Below are 22512 nucleotides of genomic sequence, written 5' to 3'. Positions count from 1 at the left end.
ATATCTGCACACCACCACAAATTAGAGACCAACTCCTTACTTTGTTGTTTTAGATGTATTGTTTTTTCTGTGGCCACTGCTATTGTACAATGTTATCTGGATCACATGTTGAGTAGTCTGCAGTTCATTAATTTGATGAAATTAGTCAGTGTGTCCACTGACATTGTGTATGGTTAGCCTGTCAGTCGTCTCTCTTCAATGCAATATACCTTTCCGAAAAGGCATTTCCTAATCTCCAGGCTATAATCTCATTAGCACTGCCTGATTCTAACCAAATAAATAGAAGTAAAGACTGATTGCTTGGTCAAAGCACTGCAGCTCAGCTCATGAGCTGAAGGTTTCAATTATTAATTTACCTCAGTGGAACTATATTGATTTACATCAGCTGGCAGCAGGTCACGGAAGCTCTTACAGTCTAAGATCTATACTACGTTACAGCAGAGCTGGCTCAAGTACTAGTAGCAGTGGAACACTGCATGGGCTAATTTTATGTGGGAAAAGCCAGGTCTGATAATTAAGGGACATCAAATTCTGTTTGTGTACCTGAGCAGGCTCATTAAAATTGAGCTTCTGTATTTTGGTGCAACACTACAGTGAAGCATACAGTCCAGTTTTGCCTTGGCAAGTGTGAATATAGTCCTCTTGAAAGCAAGAAGTTAATCAAACTGGCAGGAAAACCATGCAATACCCAGCCTCCCTAATGTCTAGACCTCAAGTCTGAATCTCAAGTACACTGAGGTACCTTTGTGCTTCTCTGTCTTTGCAGAGCTATGCTAATTCCTGCTTGGCAAGTCACTGGAGGAGTGGGTAGAGGAATCCTCAATTTTTAAATCAGAAGTTGTTCCAAATGCTACATTGCTACTGTATTCATGATGTAATAGAGTGGTTTTAAAGCTACCTCTTGCAACCTAAGGGTAGAGTGTGCCTCAGGTTTTCTCATGCACAACTCATCCTTGGGCTCTGGCTCGACTACCTAGAGCTGTTGACCCCTCAGAATATTTTAAATTATGCCAAGAGGGAAATTTGGAAAGGGATCTCTTAAGTGTTAGCGGAGGGGGAGTGCAAGCTTGGCTTAAAGCTGCCTTTATGCCCTGCAGCTAAAATGGCACGGTGTGCTCCTGAGCTATAGCTAACAATCTGGCCCTCAAATCAGTACTGATATGTAATATGCCCAGCAGACTTAAAAGCAGAACGGCACATTTTGTTGAGCTGCATAGTGGTTTTGTGGTGAATCCCCCCCCCTTTTTTTTTTCCTTTCCAGGATTGTGATGGGAACACCAAACTCATTTATATTTGTAGTCTATTCAGGACTGGGTTTTGTGTCACCAGAACTAAAGAGCTTTTACATATGCTTGCTGCATGATGAAATTGTAGGCCAACAACCAAAGAAAATAGGTGAAGATCAGGCAAATGAATTAATTTCTTTTGTAAGGAATACATATTGCTGTATATCTTGGATTGGATCCTCGTTCATGGCTCATCCTTTTACACCACTCTATAGCAACATAAAACAATCCTTATGCAGCTTAAACATCAGTACTATTGTATTTGCCTTCGCCATGGGGCTCTGTTACAAGGTTTTCAATTGAGCTGAAAAATGGAACCACAATTTTTACTTCATCACTTCTTTAACTGACCCATCTTCTCCCAAAGTTTACCATCTGAAGCTGTGTTGCCAGTTCCAATACAATGCCTTACCATAAGTAGAGGGAATTTTTGCACAAACCAGATCTTTCTATTAATAAGAAGTTAAAATAAAAAGTCAAAATTGTGTCCTTATACTTGCTTTTGATAAGGGCATTCTAAAGCCCACCAGCATACAATGTTTTTCTAACAATTACTTAAAATAGGAAGCAGTTAAATGAATGCAATCCATTTCTTCCAGTTAACATTATACCATTTCATTTATTAAACACACCAGGTCTGTTATATTTATTCTCCCTTTCTACATGGAAGTTGTGGTTTTAACATTTACACATTTCAGAATATTACTTTTTAATGTTTAAACATGTCAAGTGATTTTGACCAGACCAAAATCCCGAATCCTGTAACAGGTACAGATTTGCATTTTCTGGATGCTGAAAGTAAGTGTTGAAAAGAGCAGGTAATCAACAGTACAGAGTGCTGATGGTATATTCTAGCTTTTTATTACAGAATTATGTAACAAATCTCTCAAAACTGGATATTTCCATTACTTAAAGCTAACCTGAGGCAAGCCAAGGCCTGCATTTAACAGGAGAAGGGTCTCTGAAAGAATGGTAGGAAACGCCTATTAGTCATGGGTCCATTCTCCATCTAACACTGCATTTCTTCTGGAAGTACCTGTGTGTCCTTCATCACTTCCTCCAGCCCTGCTTCTGACCAAAGATGATAGGTGGGATTCCTCAAATGTCTCCTAGAAAAAGCTCAACACAGTAGAAGTTAATTGCCATGTAGACACCGTACTGCTTCTCATGCAGGTATAGGTAAGAAACTACATTGCAGCCAGAAGATGGTAAGAGAGAGGCTTCAGATGGTAAGAGACATCTTCAGGGTACACCCTTGGTCCCAAAAGGAAGAAGAGCTGAACATGAAAGTACAGATTGTTCTACTACACCAGGGCACAAGCATGTGAATGTTTGGTGGATTTCTTTTTCCTTCCTTCCTTCCTTCTCTTCCTCATTGCTTCTTTCCTTCTTTACTCGTTTCTTCTTTCCTAGTGAGCCTGTGACCTCTAATTTCCTATTTTTTAAGTGCAATCTTTCTTAGCATCTGCATTTCTGTTAGAAAGTTTACTTTCTTTTTTTTTTTTTTTAACTTCGGAAACATTTGATCTATCAATTAATAAGTCTTCAACCAAACACAGTAAAGAAGGAAACAATTGGACAAGCCTTTGCATTTGGCAGGAATCTTTAAGACTCACTTTGAACAGCTGGACTCTTTACAGTCCTTGTGATGCAGATTAAATGAAAATAATACATGGCAGAAAACAGCTAAATCATTTGAACTTTGCAAGTTATAGCCTAGAGCCATTTCACTACAGCTCATTAGGGAGTTTATGTTTATAATGTAATGCCTTTAAATAGATTTGATTTTTCTAAACAGGGTTTTGTAAATTAGAACTTTCCCAGGGGGCTAACCCAGCGCAAGCTGTTCCAGTTGTGGAACACATCGTGACTGAAGAGGCAGGACTACAGAAGAAAGGGTTTGCTTAAAAATGCAGTCCTGTGTATTGTAATTACGTGAAGGTTTAGGAGTATCAAAGTCATCTGATGTATGAATTATGTATGAATAATACCCAGCACTCCTGGGATGCATTCACAGGTTTGCCAACCTCTCATATTTGGAAACAAGCATTGTCCTCTCCCTGCCCCCCAGTATTGTGATAGCTTTAAAAATCATGGGATATTGCAGATAAATGTGGTGTTAGCTTGCTTTGCAGCTATTCATTCTCTAGTTGTTATGCTTTTCAGTCTTCTAATTTTTTTTCTTAAATAGGGAAAGTTTTTCACTATTTTCCTCATAAAAAACCAATTATTTCCTTGCATTTTCTTGATTCTAATTGGCATGGCATAAAGAAACTATACTCATTTCTGTGCAAACACAGACTTTTCCTAGTCCTACTTTTCAGAATTCCTTCCTTCCTTCCTTCCTTCCTTCCTTCCTTCCCTCCTTCCTTCCTTCCTTCCCTCCTTCCTTCCTTCCTCTCCTTCCTTCCTCATATATACTCCCAGCTATGAACAAAACATAGGTCCAGTACTGTCCCACTTGGGTATTGAAAGCTGAAAACTAAGCAGAAGTTTTGGAATATTTTCACAGTAGTTAAGGCACATTACAGTATTTGCATTGGTTTTACTGATACTTAGTTTTCCTGGAATACTTTCTTTTTCTGTTGTATTGGATGGAGCCAGATAAGTCTGTGTTTTTCACTGTTGATAATTTCACATTATTTTAAAATGTAGCAAATAGAAAATAACACCTAAACCTAATGAGACATTATGCAAACATAAAGTGAAAAGAGAACCACCACCATCAAAGTACTGCATCTAGGGAGATCAATGTATACAATCCTGCTCCTGGTTCCATTTTTTACAGTTAAGTATGGCCCTGTGAGTACATCCTTCCAATAGCCTTCCAGTATTTCGAAAGAGGATCCCATGTAATCACAGACAAGGAGGCTGATTCACCCTGAAAGGAGACAGCAGTGTTCCACAGAGCAGCAACTCTTCTGTCTCACGGTCGGAGGTATTCCCAAAGGGACTTCCAGATTCCCAGCTCACTTTTCCAGGAAAGTCATGCACAGAATAGAGCAAGATACTAGTTCAGGTTTTCCCTGTGCAAAAGGAACTTCATCTGCTGTGTCAGAATGTCTGCAGATTTAGAAAGGGAAAATCTCGGACTTGTATTGCATGCACTTTTTTACACAGCCTCCCAAATCCTGCCCCCTTTCTGAGACCTGTTCCACCCCAGGTGAGGCTTTCAGCATCCTCATTCTGCAGAAAACAGACAGGTTCTACCTGAAGACCTTGACAAATGTATCATATTTAGAGATGCAATGAAAAGGATGTGCTCAGATGTGGAAATCTCCACAGGCACGTGACTAAGCTGATACTTTAAAAATGCCTTTATTGAAGAAGTGCAGGGGTCTCCTATGTCACTGGAGTTTTATTCTTTCTTTCCCTTTTGCACCCACTGCATCTCTTAGGAGCCAAGTCAGTGGGGAGTCTGCCAAAGCACAGAATTTCAAATATATACGTGGCAACTTAGTCCACGTATCTCACCACTGCCCGAGATGCTGCTGAGAAGCCCTTGCACCAAGTTAAAGTTAGAAGTATTATACACTATCATTCAAAATTGTTTAGACTTTTTCTTTTGATTCATGCCGTTGCTGTATTTTGTACATCCTCCTGACCACTCTTAGCAGCTGTAACAACACTTGTGGTATTACCAGTAATTTGCAACTTATCAAACATGATTGAACCTTGTTCTTTTGTGTAAACGAAACAGAACTCTCTGGTTAGCTTTCTTTATACTTTGGAAATAGTGCAAAGGAAACCAAGTCTATATTTGCATGCCAGACAATGAAACATAACACACAGTGTATACATGCCTTTGACACTGTAATTACTAGCTGTTGTTTAGATTCCATGTATGGTCACTGGCTTTGGCTGTGTTGGAATCAGCTGTATCAACATTTAATCAAAGTCTTATAGATTTTGGTTGTATATTTTTCTAATGTCAAAATGGAAATGCTGAGACTGAAAAATAAGTTCTTTGGTAAGAAAATGCATGCCCACTGCACTGCAAAAATAATGAATACTTGTGGTATAATGAACAAAGCCCATTGAAGGTTTTGTCTGTGATGAAGCACAACAGAACAGGTAATTTTTAATTTGACTTCTTCAGGATTTCAGCAACTTTCGATGAATGCTTCTGGAAGTTGTACTTGATTTGTCTGGTTTATCAGATACTTAGGCTTAGCTTGACTAAAAATTCTTAGAAATGAATCCTGATAGAGGCTGTTGAGCCTCTGCAATACCTTGACTTGAACCATATCTGCTCTTTGCAAAAATGTGCTGGTAAAGCAAACTCAGTGTCCACTATCTCAGATCGCCATGAGACATTCTCAATAAAGGGCACTCACCATGAATGTAAGTCATAAAACGATTGCCTGTGCTGCAGAGTACCCACAGACAACATAGCTGAGCTCTGGGACCTGAGCACACAGCAGTGAATTCCCCCAAGAGTATTGCCTGTGTGGTCCATGTGGCTTTGTGCCATGCTCAGTAAGGTGAGAGAACATATTGTGTGCTTAGGAGGTATAGTTAAAATGAAAATCATAAAGCAGAATGTGCATTTTGAGTAAGTCCTTGCTCTTAGTCTTACGGTCTAGCTCACTTTGAAAAAAGCTTGAATAAAAGGAAGCAGTCAATGCTTTGCCAAACACCGTCCAGCTAAATTCATGGTCCCACTGAAATGCTCCTCCTGCTATGAAACAATCCCTTAAAGGTGTCAGTATTGCCTCTGGTTTTTATATAGGAATAATTGCTTGTGAAGTCCCATTTTTTTGGTGGTTATCTCTGCAGGACTGGGGAACCAGTGGGATTAGTGCATCTCAAGAACATGATGGAAACAAGGATTTCTTTCTTAAGCAAACACTTAATCTAAATCCAAATAGTCAGAGATAAAGTCTTTATTTCTGAATGTTTTGATACATGGAAGTCCACAATAGAAAAATGGGAAAGCTTGCAGTTGTTAGCCATTAGACAAGTCCTTTAACATTCTCAAGCAAAGGAGAGCATAGGAGTCATGAGACAGCAAAGATGAAAAAGCAAGCTGAAAATGTTTAATCAAAAAATGGGGTGCTGGTAGAAATGAAATAATGAGTAAATACAAACTGTTCCAGACCTTCAGGCTATATAAATGAGTAAACTTTTTATTGCTCACAGCAGAAGTGGTAAAATCTTAACTTGCCTTTCCATTTGAATATATAACTAGAAAAAAAAACAACCTTGGCCTTTTTTCTGCTTTGGAAAGAAAAAAGGGAAGGTGAAGGACAGGAAGGACAGGAAGGACAGGAAGGGAGGAAGGAAGGAAGGAAGGAAAAGAAAGAAAGAAAGAAAGAAAGAAAAAGAAAGAAAGAAAGAAAGAAAGAAAGAAAGAAAGAAAGAAAGAAAGAAAGAAAGAAAGAAAGAAAGAAAGAAAGAAAGAAAGAAAGAAAGAAAGAAAGAAAGAAAGAAAGAAAGAGAAAAAGATTTGCCTGTATTGCACCACATAGCCCTATGTTAATTAAGATTCTTGCTACATTCTAACAAGCTACAAATGAAAGTTGGCTACTGATTTTTACATCTGGAAAGTCTGATGAGTGACATTACTTTTTCTTTTGCATGTGTTGCACTCGCTAGGATCATAAAAAAGAGTAAATCTTAATAATTTCAGTCATAGGACCAAAAGTGAATTTTCCAAAGTATTTCTGATAAAAATAATAATATTAATTTCATGAATATAGTGTTATGATACTAATTGGTTGGAGAAGCTGACAGTACAGAAGAGTTGGAGAGCTACTGAGCACTATAGAAATGGATTAAATTATGCCAGTCTAGCACCAGTTTCAAACTTCTTCAAAGCATCCTTTAGGATAATTTATTTATTTGTTAAACTTTCAGTGCTTCATTTGAATGTAATTTGTCTCAAGAATCATTTAAAAATCCTTGGAGAATTTAAATTCACTTTTTTTCTATGTGAAATTTTAGGTCTAGCTTCAGTTCAAATGAACATACAGGTGGGGCTGTGGCTTCTGTTGAATAAGATGAATTGCTGTAGGAAAGTAGGATAAGAAAATTGGCTGCCATAAAAATATTAAAGGGCTTTGGGTAAAGAGGAGGAATTTTATAAGTATGAAAACATTGCAGTTTGGTTAAAGGAAGAGTGACTACTGTCAAATTAATAATAGTAGAAAATCTGCTCATAAATAACTAAGCAGTAACAAGAAAGACAACTCTTGAAGGATGGTGTTAAATGTCAAAACAGCCTTCACCTAGTCCTCTTGAAGACATATCTCTAGCCTCTGGAGCTGGCTTTCATGTGGCTGATAATAATAGGGTCATTCTGGATTTAAACCTTCGTGACTGAGAGCAGCATTTGGCCTGACAGCATGCAAAGGGAACACATGAAAAAGTAAAAAGTTTAAATAAACAACCAAAAACACTTCTAAGACATTTCCTTGTGGATAGATTTAATTATACAAAACCAGTTGGGGGTAAAAGGAATCTCAGTAAAACAAGATTTTTTTTCTTGGCTGAAACATTTTCATGTTTGAACATGGTTAATTACTCCTAAAGGATTTTATTATTAAGGGAGCAACGTAAGTAACAGCTGCTGCTATTGTTACTCACAAAATTATTTCCATTACAAACTCAAATTTTCCCATGGACAAAATTTGCTAGAAATTCACTTTTTGGACTGCAGTGTTCTACTCTGACTTTCTGAAAGTCTGGATGCAAATGATTTGGACATTTTTGTATATGAGAAATCTTTATTAGAAAAGCACTTGTGCAATTGTTTCCTCCTCTAGACTGACCAACCACTGAACAGCTATAGATTGTGTTTTGAACTGGAATTACTACTCACTGAGTGGCACTGTATAGCTTTGTTCCGGATAAAGAAGACTTTGGGTTAAGCAAGTTTTAAGCATTCAGAAACTTGAAATTTGAGTCAATGGTACAGAAAAAAAGTCTTTTCCTCTGACCATTAAGCGGGTACTCAAAAACCCATTAGAGAAAATGCAAAGCCTTTAGCTGGTTCTGGTGGGCACTGGCTTGAGATTTAAATGTTCCACTCAGAAATAATAAGCAGTCTGTGAGTGTAACAAGGACCGAGATAATCCTTAGAAAAACTCCAAACTGTTATATGCAACTGAGGTGCTGGGGAGAAAAGACCATCCTTTCCTGGCTCCAATACTTTTCTCTCCAAAGCAATGAATTCCTGAACCCAAAACATAATGCAAGAAAACCTGACGTCCTCATTTTTCTACATAAGCTTTCCATTGATTGTCCTTCACTGCTTTCTCATCATAATGCTTAAGTAGCTGAAAGAGTTGAAGATGGAAACCTGTAATGTAAGGTATTTAAAATGGCCAAACCCATTCCCATAAAGCGTTTTCTTGCAGAAAAATTAATGGTGTGTTGAATGAAAAGGAAGTCCGGGATTTAGAGAAGAGCACCATTTTGTGGGGGTTCCTTACATACCAGAAGGCGGGACGTAATTAGAGCTACGTTCTTGTGGGAGGATCAACCACCCACAGAACCTCCACATTTTGCCTGAGAAAAAGATATGCCAAAAATAGGTTGAAAGAAGCAACTCCCTGGAACAACTATGCAACCGGACTCAGGAGATCTCACCTACATGGTTCCCATCTCAGTGTGTCAGTTCAATGCCCTGCCCAGCTTCTGCCTTTGGACAGTATTTACCTGAAAAAGGTTGTATTGCATATGAGCATGTAAGTGTTTATAGGCATGGCGACCTTCCCAGTGCCCCCAGCTGGCAGATATATTTGGAAATATTTTGAAACATTTTTGAAATATTTTGAGAGCTTAAGGATACGTTAAAATGCCACTTCTGCTCTGAAAGCCACAGGATTACAGCAGCTTCTACCAAGGAACAGGACCTCCAGATGGTGTCTGGACAATTAGTTCCAGATTGTGGAACTTGCACGTTTTTATCTGGAAGAGGGCTGGTGGGGTGTTTCAGTCCAAAAGAGCTTCAAAGACTGAGCTTCAAAATAAAATAAGACAATTACATGCAAAAATGTTCACTAATGCACTCAAGCCCTCAAAAGTGAGGGAATAACCTGATTACAGTTAACATATAATTTAATAGTCATATACCTGATTTTGAGCTAAACTGCGAAGAGTAACTTGTGACTATAAATGATTCCCTTGGTCCTTTAGACACGTGTATCATATTTAGGGCCAAAAAAAGATTCCATAAGTGTCACTGATACGAGTAAAGGAAACAAAAGCTCTACTTGGGCAGCGTGCTGTAGCTCAGAGGAAGCAGGAATAGTGAAAATATGTTGGTTTAGATGGGAATTTGAATTAGATGGGTTTTAAAAAATAATTATTAATGTACCACTTATGCTTTATTACTATGTTTTTTACTAAGAATATACTTTACTAATTAATATAGTTGAAACTCTCACACTTGTACATGACCTTGCATCAGCATATGGCAAGTATCAATTTTCAATATATTCCTGTTGTGAAAAATTAGAAGAGTATTGAGAACATGTTATTAAATTACTTTATGACACAGAAGAGAAATTCTATAAACTTTATAAAGAAAAAAGTAAATAAAATATATCTATCACTACGCAACCACCTCCGAAGTATATTAAAATAGAAAAACATAAAACATTATAGTGTATAGCCCTCTTTTTCCTGTCCGAAAGGCTTCACTGTTTTATGCATTAGATGGGTGTGTTTGGCATCTGTATATTTAGGTACATAAAATAAGAATATAAAGCTTGTTTATTCAAGATGCTGGTAAAAAAAGATCCTGGAAAAAGTAATTAAACACATACTTGAGTGGCACGCTTGAAGTAAAGCTGTAGACTTACTTTTAAAAATGTTTGGCTATATTTTTTTCAATACCTCAAGCCAGATTATTCAACACTTCATGCGATCCAGATTTTACTGAGCAAAACTACATCACACAGTTATTTTTTGGATTTTGTTCTGAATTTTTTTTTCCCCTAGCATTTGCATTTAAACACCTCTCTGGAATGTGCACAATTTAATTCTTCCAGAAAAACATAGCTGTTGGTGGGAAGTCCTGTTCTCAAGGGAAGTGTTGATTCGTCATCTAACTGTAGCCAAATTCATACTGTGCTTTGAGTATCAGAATAGTAATGTCGATCTGGACATTGTGTTCCACAGGGAAACCAGTGAATGCAGCATAGGGGTAAGCCACCTGTGTTACTAAGCTCTTGGCATGCTAAATTTTGAAATGTCTAGAGCTTTTTCAGTGTGACTGACTTTCGAATATATTGAGAAGCTGTAGTTAAAAAAACAAGTACTTACAAATGAATGAAGATGCTCAGATCAGGCCCATGTTCATTAAAATGAGACGCAGTATTCTGAGTCATCACAAAAAGAGATTAATATTTTTATCCCAAGTGTTACGTAGGCTGAAGACACACCAAAGTTACAGTTCCTCTTAAAATGTTCCCACAGTAGAGATATGTTAGGTGATGAAGACCACACAATGAAGTATTTCAATCTTTCTGCTGTCCACATTTGTCTTTGTTCATGCATGCTTCTTCTAAGTGATGAGTTGATGATTCACAGTGGACGCAAAGCAAATCTAGACTAAGGTATGTGAATGCCACTGCCTCTTCATCTTAAGCTTGTTCAATAGTTAGCACAAGATAGGTATGGCCTAAAAGGTGTGTGTAAATAGCTATTGTAGATTTTTTTTAAAAGCTCTACAATACTTTTTTGACTCTTGATAGACACTTGCAATTTAGGAATGCAAGATATATACCCTGTCTGCCAGAAACTTCAGCTGAATGTCTGTGGCATTTGTTAATTAGCAAAGAATTGAGGAAATAGCTCCTGTAAAATTAAAGGGAAGATGGTACAGCGTGTGTTCACTTTGCAGGCTTTCCATTTCTGCCTAATTACTTCAATGTCTGTTAATAGATGAAGACCACAAGTTCCTAGAAAATTAAATGTTAAAGAATTTGTGCATAATGATTGTTTTGATTAGAACTGGAACTGGCTGAAAACTGGACAAAAATACTTTACATCTACAAATATTGAAAAGAAATGTTTAATAGGCTTTATTTTTTTCCCCAAATAAATCAAGAGTGAATCAAGTAAAAACTTTTGAGCTGTAGTAGTCACAGCTAGTATAAATATAAGGAGAAAGAGTTCCTCAGAATGAAAAAGAAAAGTGAATGTAGTGTATCTGGCTTAATCATTGAGTCTGGTATGGAAAATTATATTGTCAGTGCCAATGATCATAGAAAAGTGTGTCTGTCTCAAACGTTTGTGAATGATCCATTGAAAAATCTGGCTCTGGAAGGATAGTAAAATACCTGTATGTCAAATATTCATAGCTCTGTATGAGGCATCTGTTAGACTTTCATGTAGCTGAATGATAGGACAACTCATCAGTATGAATGTAATCAGTAAAACAATAATCCATTTTCTGTCTTTATTTGTCAGCGATAATTTTTTATTTTCTTTTTATCTTATTTTTTGTGCCCCTCCCCCCCCCCCCCCCGTTTCCTACTGAGTTCAATTAAGATTCAGAAGTGTGCCAAATGTGGATAGGGGTTTTTTTAATAAACAAGTTTGCTGGCCTGGCAGCTTTTCCCAGACCTGCCCCTTTCTGCTGTATTTTCGGTTCCGTCTTTCAGCAAATCAAACAGTTGACATGAAAGGACATCAATCATAGCTGTTTCTTGGGATGTATAAAATATGTACATTCCAAGCCTCTTGAACAGCATTAACCAGCTGTGGTTAACATTCAAACTACAAATACGTTAAATATATTTTGAATTTTGCAACATTCGCTATTCCAGTCGTTAAATGAACTTTGCAGGTGTTCAAATACACTGCTAATCCTGGGGTTTTTGCTAAGACTGTTAGCAATATTAAACTGAAACTCTGAAACCCAGGCACACTAAATAAGGTAAAAAAAAATAAGTGTTGATAAGTGAGTTGTTATGCTACAACTGAAATATTTGCTGAAGAGGAAAAAATAAAATTGCTTTAAAAAATCTCAGCAGCCTAGTTTTAAGTGTAGTACCAGATTCAACCACTTTATGGGTCTTCTGGTTTCCCTTTCATGTAAACATATTTCTTCAAGAAATCCCTGAATGTGTTTCTCACCGCTATGTTTTTTATTGACGTTCTTTTTGTGATGCTCATCTCTAATATTTTCATTGCCATAAGCCATATGTAAAGCAAAAGTGACAGGGGAAAACGCTGGTCCCTATCAAGAAAAATGCCAGGGTTTCATTTGCTTTAGGAGTATGCCACAGAGTCACTCTCAATGTTAAAAACATTCTGCACTTACCCAACCTTTCCCCTTATAATTTACCTTGTAGCCTCACCCTAAAAAAAACAGGAGATCTGTTAAACAGCAACAAAGAATCCCTAAACTTAATCATGGGCTTATTTGAATAGGGACAATTAATTTTGTAAACTGAGACTCCTAAATAACATATAAATCCTAAGGGGATAGTTTAGTCATTTTGAAACGCAGCCATTTCTGGTAGGAAACTTACAGGAGCAGCATCCTAATGAATACAGAAAAAAATGCATTTTGGTAGGCAAGTTTTTATGGTACAGGAGATAAAGAGTGAAATGTGCCTGATGTTATTCCCCTGAGGTGCAGCAGACTCTGCAGTGCAAGCACTGGTCAGGGAGTTGAGGTCTTAAGTATAGTTTTTCTTCTCCCATGGAATTCCCTTGTTTCTGGACTGTTTGCTCTGGCTTGTGCTGCAGTCTCTGTCTGTGCAATGGAAGGAGAAGTGGTGACAGGCCAGGGGGATTGCAGCTGGCTGAGTCAGGCGCAGCCAACACATGGTGGGCAGCAGAAGCAGAGGAGAGCATTAGCAGCCAGATGGATGAGAAATCCTGCTTCCCATCTTGCACCAGGCCAGCCCTGCCAAACAACCACTGCCACACATAACAGCCAGGCTCCTGCTCCCTTGTCCAGTTAGATGGCAAGATCCCCCTTCCTGGGATTGTGTGTCCGTATTACGTGTGTTGCTGAGTCTTTGCTATAGCTGTTTATCACTGCAGCACAAATGGGGACTAGAGCACAGGTGAGCATGAGGGTTTTATGGAGATCAATGCTTAGGACCACTTCAGACACAAATATTCTCCTGAAAGAGAGGACAGAGTGTTGCTCAAGGAATACTCCTCCTTGCTGTAGGGTTTTGCTCCATCACATTTGCCAGCTCAAGTTCTGACATGACCTGACATTGCTTGGGTTGTGATTACACATGATTTTGTTAAGTCATTTGAAGAAAAAGTTAGAGGACTGTGAAAACACATGGAACTATATCTTTTTAAACCAATTGATTACTAAAGGCATAATCTCATTCCCAGAATAGCCTTGCTAGTTTTTTGTCTTTTTAGCGCAAGTAACAGAACAGTACTACAATAAATTTAGGATTTATAGCTGCTGCTTTAAAGCCAGCCTTTAAATACCATTTTTGTTTATGGTTTTAATAAGGTCATTTAGTTGAAAAAGAAGTTTCAAATTGTATGTAGTAGCCATGTGACTTGTTTAGTCAATCACAGCATAGGATATTTTAAACCCATTTTACAATGGTGTATAAAAGCTTGTCTCAATAACCATCTGGAGAATATTGAGTTTCATAACTGGTAGGAATTATTCAATATCCTCCTCCCCACAGGAATAACAATTTCAAAATCTTCAAAGACTGATATCTAACTGGAGAAAAGGTATTTAATGTTGTTAAAACTAGAAATTGTGTAGAACTGAATAACTCTTTTTGATCTACCTGAAAAACGACTTTGTAGGCCAGGGAAATAGTTTCCCCAACTGTCAAGTTTTATATATAATCAACATTTCTTTCTCTTTTCATCATTGAATTATTTATTCCGCAGCGACCCCAAAAATGTCCTTTTCTGACTGGGGCTTAGAATACCAAGTTGATTAAATTAATGGGAAAGCCTTTGTTTTTCTTTTCAAAACTCGTAAAAAGAGTTTGCCTTTTTTGTTCTCCCATTTGGGACTAGCTTCCTGGCAGTGTTATGCGTGTTCACAGGATCACAATGGTAGAAAGGAAACGCCCGTCCTAATGCTAAGGACCACTTCTGAGTAAGGAGGCAGAATTCTGTTTTTCAAGGCAGGAGGTGCAGCTGTGCTGTAGTCAGCAGAGACACCTGAATCCCATCGAAGGGCACCGTAGGCGGCTGGAGGTTGGGGCAGCAGCCATTGACACCCTCGTGCTGATAGGTGTCTTCTCTGCCAGCGTGGGGAAGGGCTGTAAATCTGGGGTTACTGAATTCCACACTGTTCCTCAAAGACCGCTGAAATCACTGATTGTATATATGAAGGATGCTTTTTCTAGCTCACCAGTGCATATAGGGTACACCCCGGATACAAACCTGCCCACACTCTATTCCTTTGCAACCTTGCTTGGTGCTTTACAAAGTCCTGTCCTGCTGAACACTACCAGCAAAGTGTCACATAGCAATCTGTACTTCTGAAGCAAAAAAAATTAAAAATTACACTTTCCTCGGCTATGGGGGGTGGGGGTGGGGGTGGGGGTGGGGGGTGGGGTGGGGTGGGGGGCCTGGTGAGGAATGGAGCACTACAAATTTGAAAAGAATACTCATCCCTTAAAAATATCAGACTCCTGAAACACAATATCAAGCAAAGATCACACCCTGGAGAGGGGTTTAAAAATTAAATGACATGTTGATAACTGCGCTACATACAAAAACTGCTTATGATTTACACCTCTCAGTGCAATCCCTTCTCTTCCTCAAACCAGTTACCAATGCTCTCTAGAGCAAAAAACATCTCCCTGAAAACACACTAGTACATGAACTTTTTCTTTCTTTTTTTTTTTTTTTATTTGAGCGAAGACTTTTTATCAATATGAAAGGATGGTTACTCCCAGAGTAAACACTTATCTGTAAAATAGAGATTATGCGCTTAATAACGTTTAATATTTTGGCATCTCAAACCTCCTGTGTAGATCAGTCTGGGAGAGTGGTGTTTATTTTCTTGCTACATGTGAAAGTTCATTCTCAGTATCAAGTTTGTTTGGTCCACTAACTTTGTTAACCTTTGCATTTACTTCTGTATTTGATGGCCTTTCATGAGCAGCCACTTTAGTAGCTAGGATAGAAACAGTTACATCAGGGTTAGAGGTCATAGCCATTATGGGATTTCAACTTAAAACAGTCACTGCTTTAAGGGGATCACAGTATGTTTGTGATTAATTATTTTCTTTGTGAGAGTTTCTATGAACAAGATTATTATAGTAATATATAAACCATCTGGGTAACCTTTAATATCTACCTACTTTCTTGATGAAATAATAAGCAAGACTTTGTGAAAAGTCGCTCCCTACCTAACTATACGCTACCAGAGCAACAGGGCTTTCCTCCGCCTCTTCTAAGGAATTCCAAGGAGGGATAAGTGGGGAAAAATCTACACCAAGTGCAAGTACATTTTTAACAGAACACAATTCTTTGCAATTTGATGCAAATTTAAGAGCCGCATAATTTTTTTAATGACATACTTCTAACTTTTTACATATTTTAAAAACACACGTGCAGATGAAATTCTCTGCATAAATTGATTTTTATACACCACTGCAGAATGTATTTTATTGAAGCCAAAACACCAAATAACATTTTAAAAAACTAATAAAATTATATTTATATCTTTAAGAAATACATTCCCGATTGCACAGTTCAGATTCACAGTGCTCAAGAGACACTGAAATCATTGCTTAGAAACAGTATTTGCTGACTTCACCAAGGTAACAGTTTAATCCTTAAAGTAATCAACTTTCACCCTCTTCTTGGGTCTTTTGACTTTTAAGTTCTCACTAGTCTTTTTGAGAAAAACGGCTCTAGGAGACAGCTATTATTCCCCTCCATGGGATAGTCCACTTCATTCAGACAAGTAATATCATCTTCTGTTTACACTCATCTGAAACAAGTGCACAGGGTCACCCTCTACACTCTGATGTTTTACCAAAGCAAAAGGAAAGACTCTGCAGCAGGTCACAACAGAGCTCCGAAACCCGAATAACCTGGGAAGCAGACTTTGCATGCCTATTTATTTCTTGCATTTGATCCTCTTGAAAAGAAAAATCCCGATATCATGTCCTCAAAGCGTTTCACATAGGTTGAAACACTGTAATAGAGAAGTTGCCTTTGGACAGTATTTCCTTTTGTCTGTTTTTAAGTCAGGGGCCAGATCCTCAGATGGTGCAAACTCCATTGACCTCAGCTTGTCCTTTGACTTGAGAAGCTGAACATCATATTTAGTAAGTACATATTAACGTTTTCAGCAGGAAAAATTATTGAAGCAGTTTAGAAGGAAAAAAAAAACCCACAACCAAAAAACACCAAAAAACCAAAACCCACAATGGTTTTCTTAGCATAGTCCTAGCAGGATGGCAACCAAATTACAGGAATAAACCACAATACAGATGCAAAACAGAAGTCCTCCACAGCTAAATCACTACCCCTAAAATCTACTGGCTAAACAGTATGGAAGCCAAGAGTGACACAAATTATCCTGACCAAGAGTCTTTGCAGCCTGCATCTCAGAAAAACCTACAAAATCTCCACATTATGTCCTGCTGCTTTCCAAATCCTGGCTTTGCCTCCTATGAAAAAGTATCAATACAAAGAATTGCTTGAGCTCCACTGACTCTCCAGGCTCAAAATAACAGTTGCATGCCACCATTTTGTAATGACTAAACTCAAATTACTTTAGTCGTTTTGTAATGACTAAACCACTCTGCCTTCGAGGAGAAAATGTACATTTTGACTCCTTGTGAGTTACACATTGACTGACTTGTCTGCTTTGATCAGCCTCTGCTGAGTGATGTGGTCATCCGAAATAAGCAAAGAGCTGGCTGCTGGTGCCAGCAGCTTGTAATGAGACCTCTGAAAGCAAGAAAGAGAATCACAGTTTGGTTACAAACCCCTTGGCACATGGCTGGCCCTGAAAGATATATTGAGAAGCACATACTTCAAAACAAAAGACTTCAGTAATTTAATCACTGGCCCTAAATCTGCTAGCTGCATGGTAGTTGACCAAAAAGTTTCCAAAATATGTGCCCAGAGGATCATCTTACCAGTCACTCACCCCAGCTACAACCAATGAGGCTGTTAACAGATTTTAGCTGTATGCTATCACATCTGACACCTTTCCTTTTTACCAATGCTGTAGAGAAAGCCTTGAAAATACACAGAGAGTGTTTCTTTTTGATAACTACAAATCCATGTTGGACAACAATATAACATTCCTTGGGAATATTTCCACCACGGAGTAACTATTCAGGTACTTTGCTATGCTGAAGGGAGAACATAACTACTTCCCCCAGCTAGACAGGTGCCCTTTGCCACCTGAGCGAAGTATCTCCTCTTCTCTCCTTGGCTGGGTAACACAGAGCGTGCAGAAGCTGCTTGTGTAACTGCTTTCTGACTCATGTGTGGGGTATGTCTGACAGCTCCAGGGATCACTCTGCAGTTTCTAGGACCACACCCAGAGGGAAAACCCTTTTTTTTTTTTTTTTTTTTTTTTTTTTTTTTTGCTACAGCAATGCTTGAATTAGGATTGCTGTTTATCACTGCTTCTCTAAATTAGTTTCAGGTATTTGAATTCGTTCAAATGCTGGCATCAGGTCACCAGCTGCCTGTTTCCTCTGTGGGACAGTATTTTCCTAAATCCCTTTGATATTGCAGTTACACTTTAACCATAGGAACTCTTTCTATTGATCTTGGTGCCACTGGTAACACAGAAGTCCAGCTACTCAGTCAAAACTGTACTAGCATTTGGTAGCTCGGAGTTTGCTGAAAGCACTTGGTAGGGGTGTACACAACATCACTGATTAAGCATTCTTTTTCAGTCTCTCTTTTTTTCTGAGATTGACTTTTAATGCATTTATAGCTAATAAAGTTTCGAGCAGGGCTGTAGTGTTAGGCACAGGCTATCCACCCTGAGATTGCTCATCACGATCCCAACCCAAACACTGACACAGTGCTGTTGTCACGGCAAATGCACTTTTTCCCTGCTTGCTTCTCTTTAAGCATGCTCTGTGATGACCGGCATCACCTCTGCCATCACTCCTTTTGGCTGCTGCTTGCCAAAACTGAGGGAAGAATAGTTCTGTACAATCATTTCAGCCCAAATCAGTGGCTATCTTTGAGGTGTAGTTATGGAAGAAGAGTGTGATTCTTCTGAAAGGGACAGGTGTTACCACTCTATTTTTACCTCTGTTGGGTGAATTACTACAGTTTAGCTGCAATCAGTGGGAGCTGCAGCAGCTGAGGATCTGCCTTAGCTTGTGAGGCTGCCCCAGTCCCGTTTCCCTGTCTGGTTCTAAACTAAAGGACAAAACCAGGGTGAGACCTGGGACAGGGGAGGCACAGACCAGCATGCAGGACTCGTGTCCCCCACGGTGGGGGGTAAGGAGTTATGCCACCCTTCTGAGCATGTCTTGAAACTATGACACAACTTGCTGTTCAGCGCAGGAGCCAAATTTTCTGTGTTACTTGGGATTGGGCACATTACAGGGAATTAAAACATAATCCATTACGGTGATAATACACAAATACACATCCAGCAGCTGCCTCAGCAGACCTCATAAACCACAAACGCCCCTCAAAGTGGTACTGTAAATGCTGTGCTCCTTACCAAGCACTCATGGTTTTTCTCTTCCCACTCCTCCTCAGGGCTTTCCATCACTCCGTCGTACCCCTCTCAGATCATATCCACCCTCTTGCTCATATCCTGGTTGTGAGGCACTCTACCTTCTGCAAAGCTTATTTTAGAAATCCTGTCACATCCTGCCCACTCTATTTTTTATCCAGCAGAGGAAGACTTGACACTTCAGTTTCTAGTAAAGCAGCGGGGGAGACCATTTGTTTCTTACCACTATATTTATTATATTCAGTCTGCTGAGGGAGGTAGGAGCGAGCAAAAGCAATGCTTGCTCCTGTTCCTAAGCGATGTCAACTGCTCCTACTTGGCAGCTGCTAAGCCATCCTCTCTGCTGGATATTGAAAGATCCTGCCACTTTTCTGCTGTCTTAGAAACCCTGATGAGGACTTAAAAGGTGAACATGTGTTCCTACCCTGAAGTCAGACACAAGTTCTTCTGGTGGCAGCATTAATATAAACCTCAAAGAAACTTGCCTGAAACTAAAACGAGAGCTGTGCTCAGAGGTCTCACCAGAGGCTGAGCCAGTCACCTCCTAACACAAAGCAGGCCTGACTGCGCGGGTTGTCACTGAAGAAACAGCTTCTCAGGCAGTGCAAATTTGACAGATCTCTGCTGACTGGACTGCAGCAAGGCTGACAATTTACACCAGATGAGGGCCTGCCCTAGAGCCTCTGAAGACACAGCCCAAGAGTGTATCCTGGAAAACCTCGGTTGCTGTGAGAGCTCTGCCCTTGCTGGCTGACGAGGGAACCGCCTGGCTACGCTGCTGGCTGGAAGCAGCTTAGTCAGCCTGCGAGCCCCAAGGCAGTAAAGCCCCACAAGCAGACAGGGGGGCTGCAGGGGAGAAGACCCCTGTGCCCGGGAGCCGGTAGGAAGGGTCAGTGCACACTGCCGCAGCACCTAGCTGGGGGGCTGCACTTCCGAGAGACCAGGAACCCCCTTCTGCTGCCAGCCCATCAGTTTGGCTCACACTGGGCATGTTACACTTTGTAGAGTGTGGTACGAGACACAGTGCCATTACCTTAGGTTTCCAGCCCTTCTGTGAGCCGGAGAGGAGCTGTTGCCTTTTTGACGCAGGTGACCAGAGACCATTCAAGTCCTTGCTGGGCTGTGCTTGTTCAAACTGATGAGGTGAGCCAAGTATTTTTGCGCCTTTCTCTTCTGCCACGGGAAATGGGCAATGCTCTATTTCTCTGCACTCCACAGAAACTAATAGGAGTGACCACCTTTCTTGCCCAGAAATCTACCTCTGACTTGACAACAGATGCAGTGCCCAAAGTTATTGCTCTTGCCTTTGTTTCAGTGAAATGCTGTCATGGTTTAACCCTGGCCAGCAACTAGGCTCCATGCAGCCACTCATTTGCTCCCCCCTGGTGGGATGGGGTACAGAATTGAAAAGTAAAAGTGAGAAAACTTGTGGGTTGAGATAAAGACAGTTTAACAGGTAAAGTTAAAAGCCATGCATGCAAGCAAAGCAAACCAAGGAATTCATTCCCCACTTCCCATGGGCAGGCAGGTGCTCACCCATCCCCAGGAGCACAGGGCTCCATCACATGTAATGGTTACTTGGGAAGACAAACGCCATCACTCCAAGTGTCCCGCCCTTCCTTCTTCTTCCCCAAGTTTATATACTCAACCTGACATTCTATGGTATAGAATATCCCTTTGGCTAGTTCGGGCCAGCTGTCCTGGCTGTGTCCCTTCCCAAGTTCTCATGCCCCTCCAGCCCTCTCCCTGGCAGGGCCTGAGAAGCTGAAATGTCCTTGAATCAGTAGAAACATCACCCAGCAACAACTAAAAACATCCATGTGCTATCAGCATCGTTCTCACACCAAATCCAAAATGCAGCACTGCACCAGCTACTTAGAGAATTAACTCTGTCTCAGCCAAAACCAGGACAAGCGCTCACTGCTGCTTCCCTTGCCTGCATCAGTCCTTCCGCACCTTGCAGGCAGGCACGTGTCCCCGCAGCCAGGCACGGTTTGCAGCCAGGCGTAGGGCTGCAGTGTGCCTTAGCTTCTGATTAGCCTCGCCTTTGGGCACAGCACTTTGCGTGGCAACTTCTTATTGCTTTTGGCTAAAACTCAAGTAAACTGGAAGAGGCGGCTCTTGCTTCTTAATAGCTGAGAGCAAATTAAACACAACCATCAAGAAAGAAAAAGAATCGGTGAGGAGAAGGAAACCTCCCAGATCTTCACTAACCAGAGGGGAGAACAGTTGAATGTTGAAATGATTTGACAGCATTTTCACAACAGAAATACAAGACTTACATTTTTCAGTTCTAATCAATATACTTCCTAGGTACTGAAAGATGCCTACCTTAATTTTGTAATCCATCAGTCATCCTTCAATAAATTCTGTTATAAAAAAGAGGATTTATTATGTTTCATATTTTCAAGGTGACATCTAGTTCACAGTGATTAAATTACATACATTTTATTGTGAACATGAACATCCTGAACTTTCTTCTGTTATGAATCCTTGCACTACAATTTTTCCCATTGTAGTACAAGTGTCAAAGTGACTCCATGGCTGTTCATCTGATCTTTTTTAATTTCATGCCTTCTTTAAAGTTCTACATTTAAGTAAGAATTAACATAGAACCTAGGAAAACCTTTGATTCAAGTTCAGCAAAAGTTCTCTGATTAGTCCTTATGAGGTCAGACACTCTTACTGCTCATACTCTGAATTGGTTAAGGGAACTCCATGGCCTGTGACGGTGTGTTACCAGCCTCAAGGTGGACAAAACATCTGTATTGTAAACAGCTGGTGCTCCAGACAGAAAATATCAGGGTGCTCCAAGGATCAAATAATAAAATAATTATCTATTAGAAAAAGATCATAGATTAATTTTAAAATTGAAGTGAATTATTTTTTTCAAAAAGAATGTTTTAAAATTTATATATGTACATTGTGCTATGAAACTCTCAAATAGAAAAGTAGGCTTAGTTCTTCCAAGGCTGTGGGCTAAGATATATTAATTAATGTTATACCCAGCTGCCTGATAACTTTACTTTCACTTAGGCTCCTAACCACACCAGCAACCAGTGGGGAGTGGCAGGTCTCCAAGCACTGACCAGACAAACTTAAGTACACAGCAGCAACATTAGATTTCTCATGCTCAAGAACTGGAAAACTTCATAAAGGATGCATTCATTCTACTAAACTACATTTCACTGTCATTTATGTGTCAAAACTAGTTGTATCTTTCACCTGAATAAAGAAAGAAAACATGACAAAAAATCAGAGAAAGAAACGGTCATCAATATCCATTCCAAGAATTACTAACGTTACTCCTTCAGCTTAGCTTTGTACTGTGCTTAAAAAAAAAAAAAAAAAAAAAAAAAAGTCAAATCCAAACCTAAAAACAGGAGAGTATGGAGGAGGAGAGCAGGAGGAGAACAAGACAGCCTATCAATTCATCCAATATTGGACACGGGAACAAAAAAAGCCTACATGAAGAATTTCTTGTATTCCTCTAGACTTAAGGCTTTTATTGTCCCATTCAGAAGCACACCTAACATTTCTCAGAAGCCACTTACAACTTTGCCAGGCTTCAGCCCATTAGGC

The 22512-nt window shown here is 39.6% G+C and overlaps 1 long non-coding RNA gene across 3 annotated transcripts in view; it reads left to right on the top strand.

Annotated features, from left to right (window-relative positions):
• LOC308062145 overlaps positions 1 to 22512 on the top strand; it is a 55866-nt gene that overhangs the window by 17705 nt on the left and 15649 nt on the right. For all 3 annotated transcript variants that reach the window (XR_013927502.1, XR_013927503.1, XR_013927504.1), the window contains one exon: positions 1 to 22512. This exon is cut by the window's left edge; it is cut by the window's right edge and continues 15649 nt beyond it. This is a non-coding gene — a long non-coding RNA (uncharacterized lncRNA).

This window comes from Falco punctatus, assembly GCF_963210335.1.
Source record: "Falco punctatus genome assembly, chromosome: 4".
NCBI classification, from domain to species: domain Eukaryota; kingdom Metazoa; phylum Chordata; class Aves; order Falconiformes; family Falconidae; genus Falco; species Falco punctatus.
This window is presented reverse-complemented; position numbering and strand designations above follow the sequence as displayed.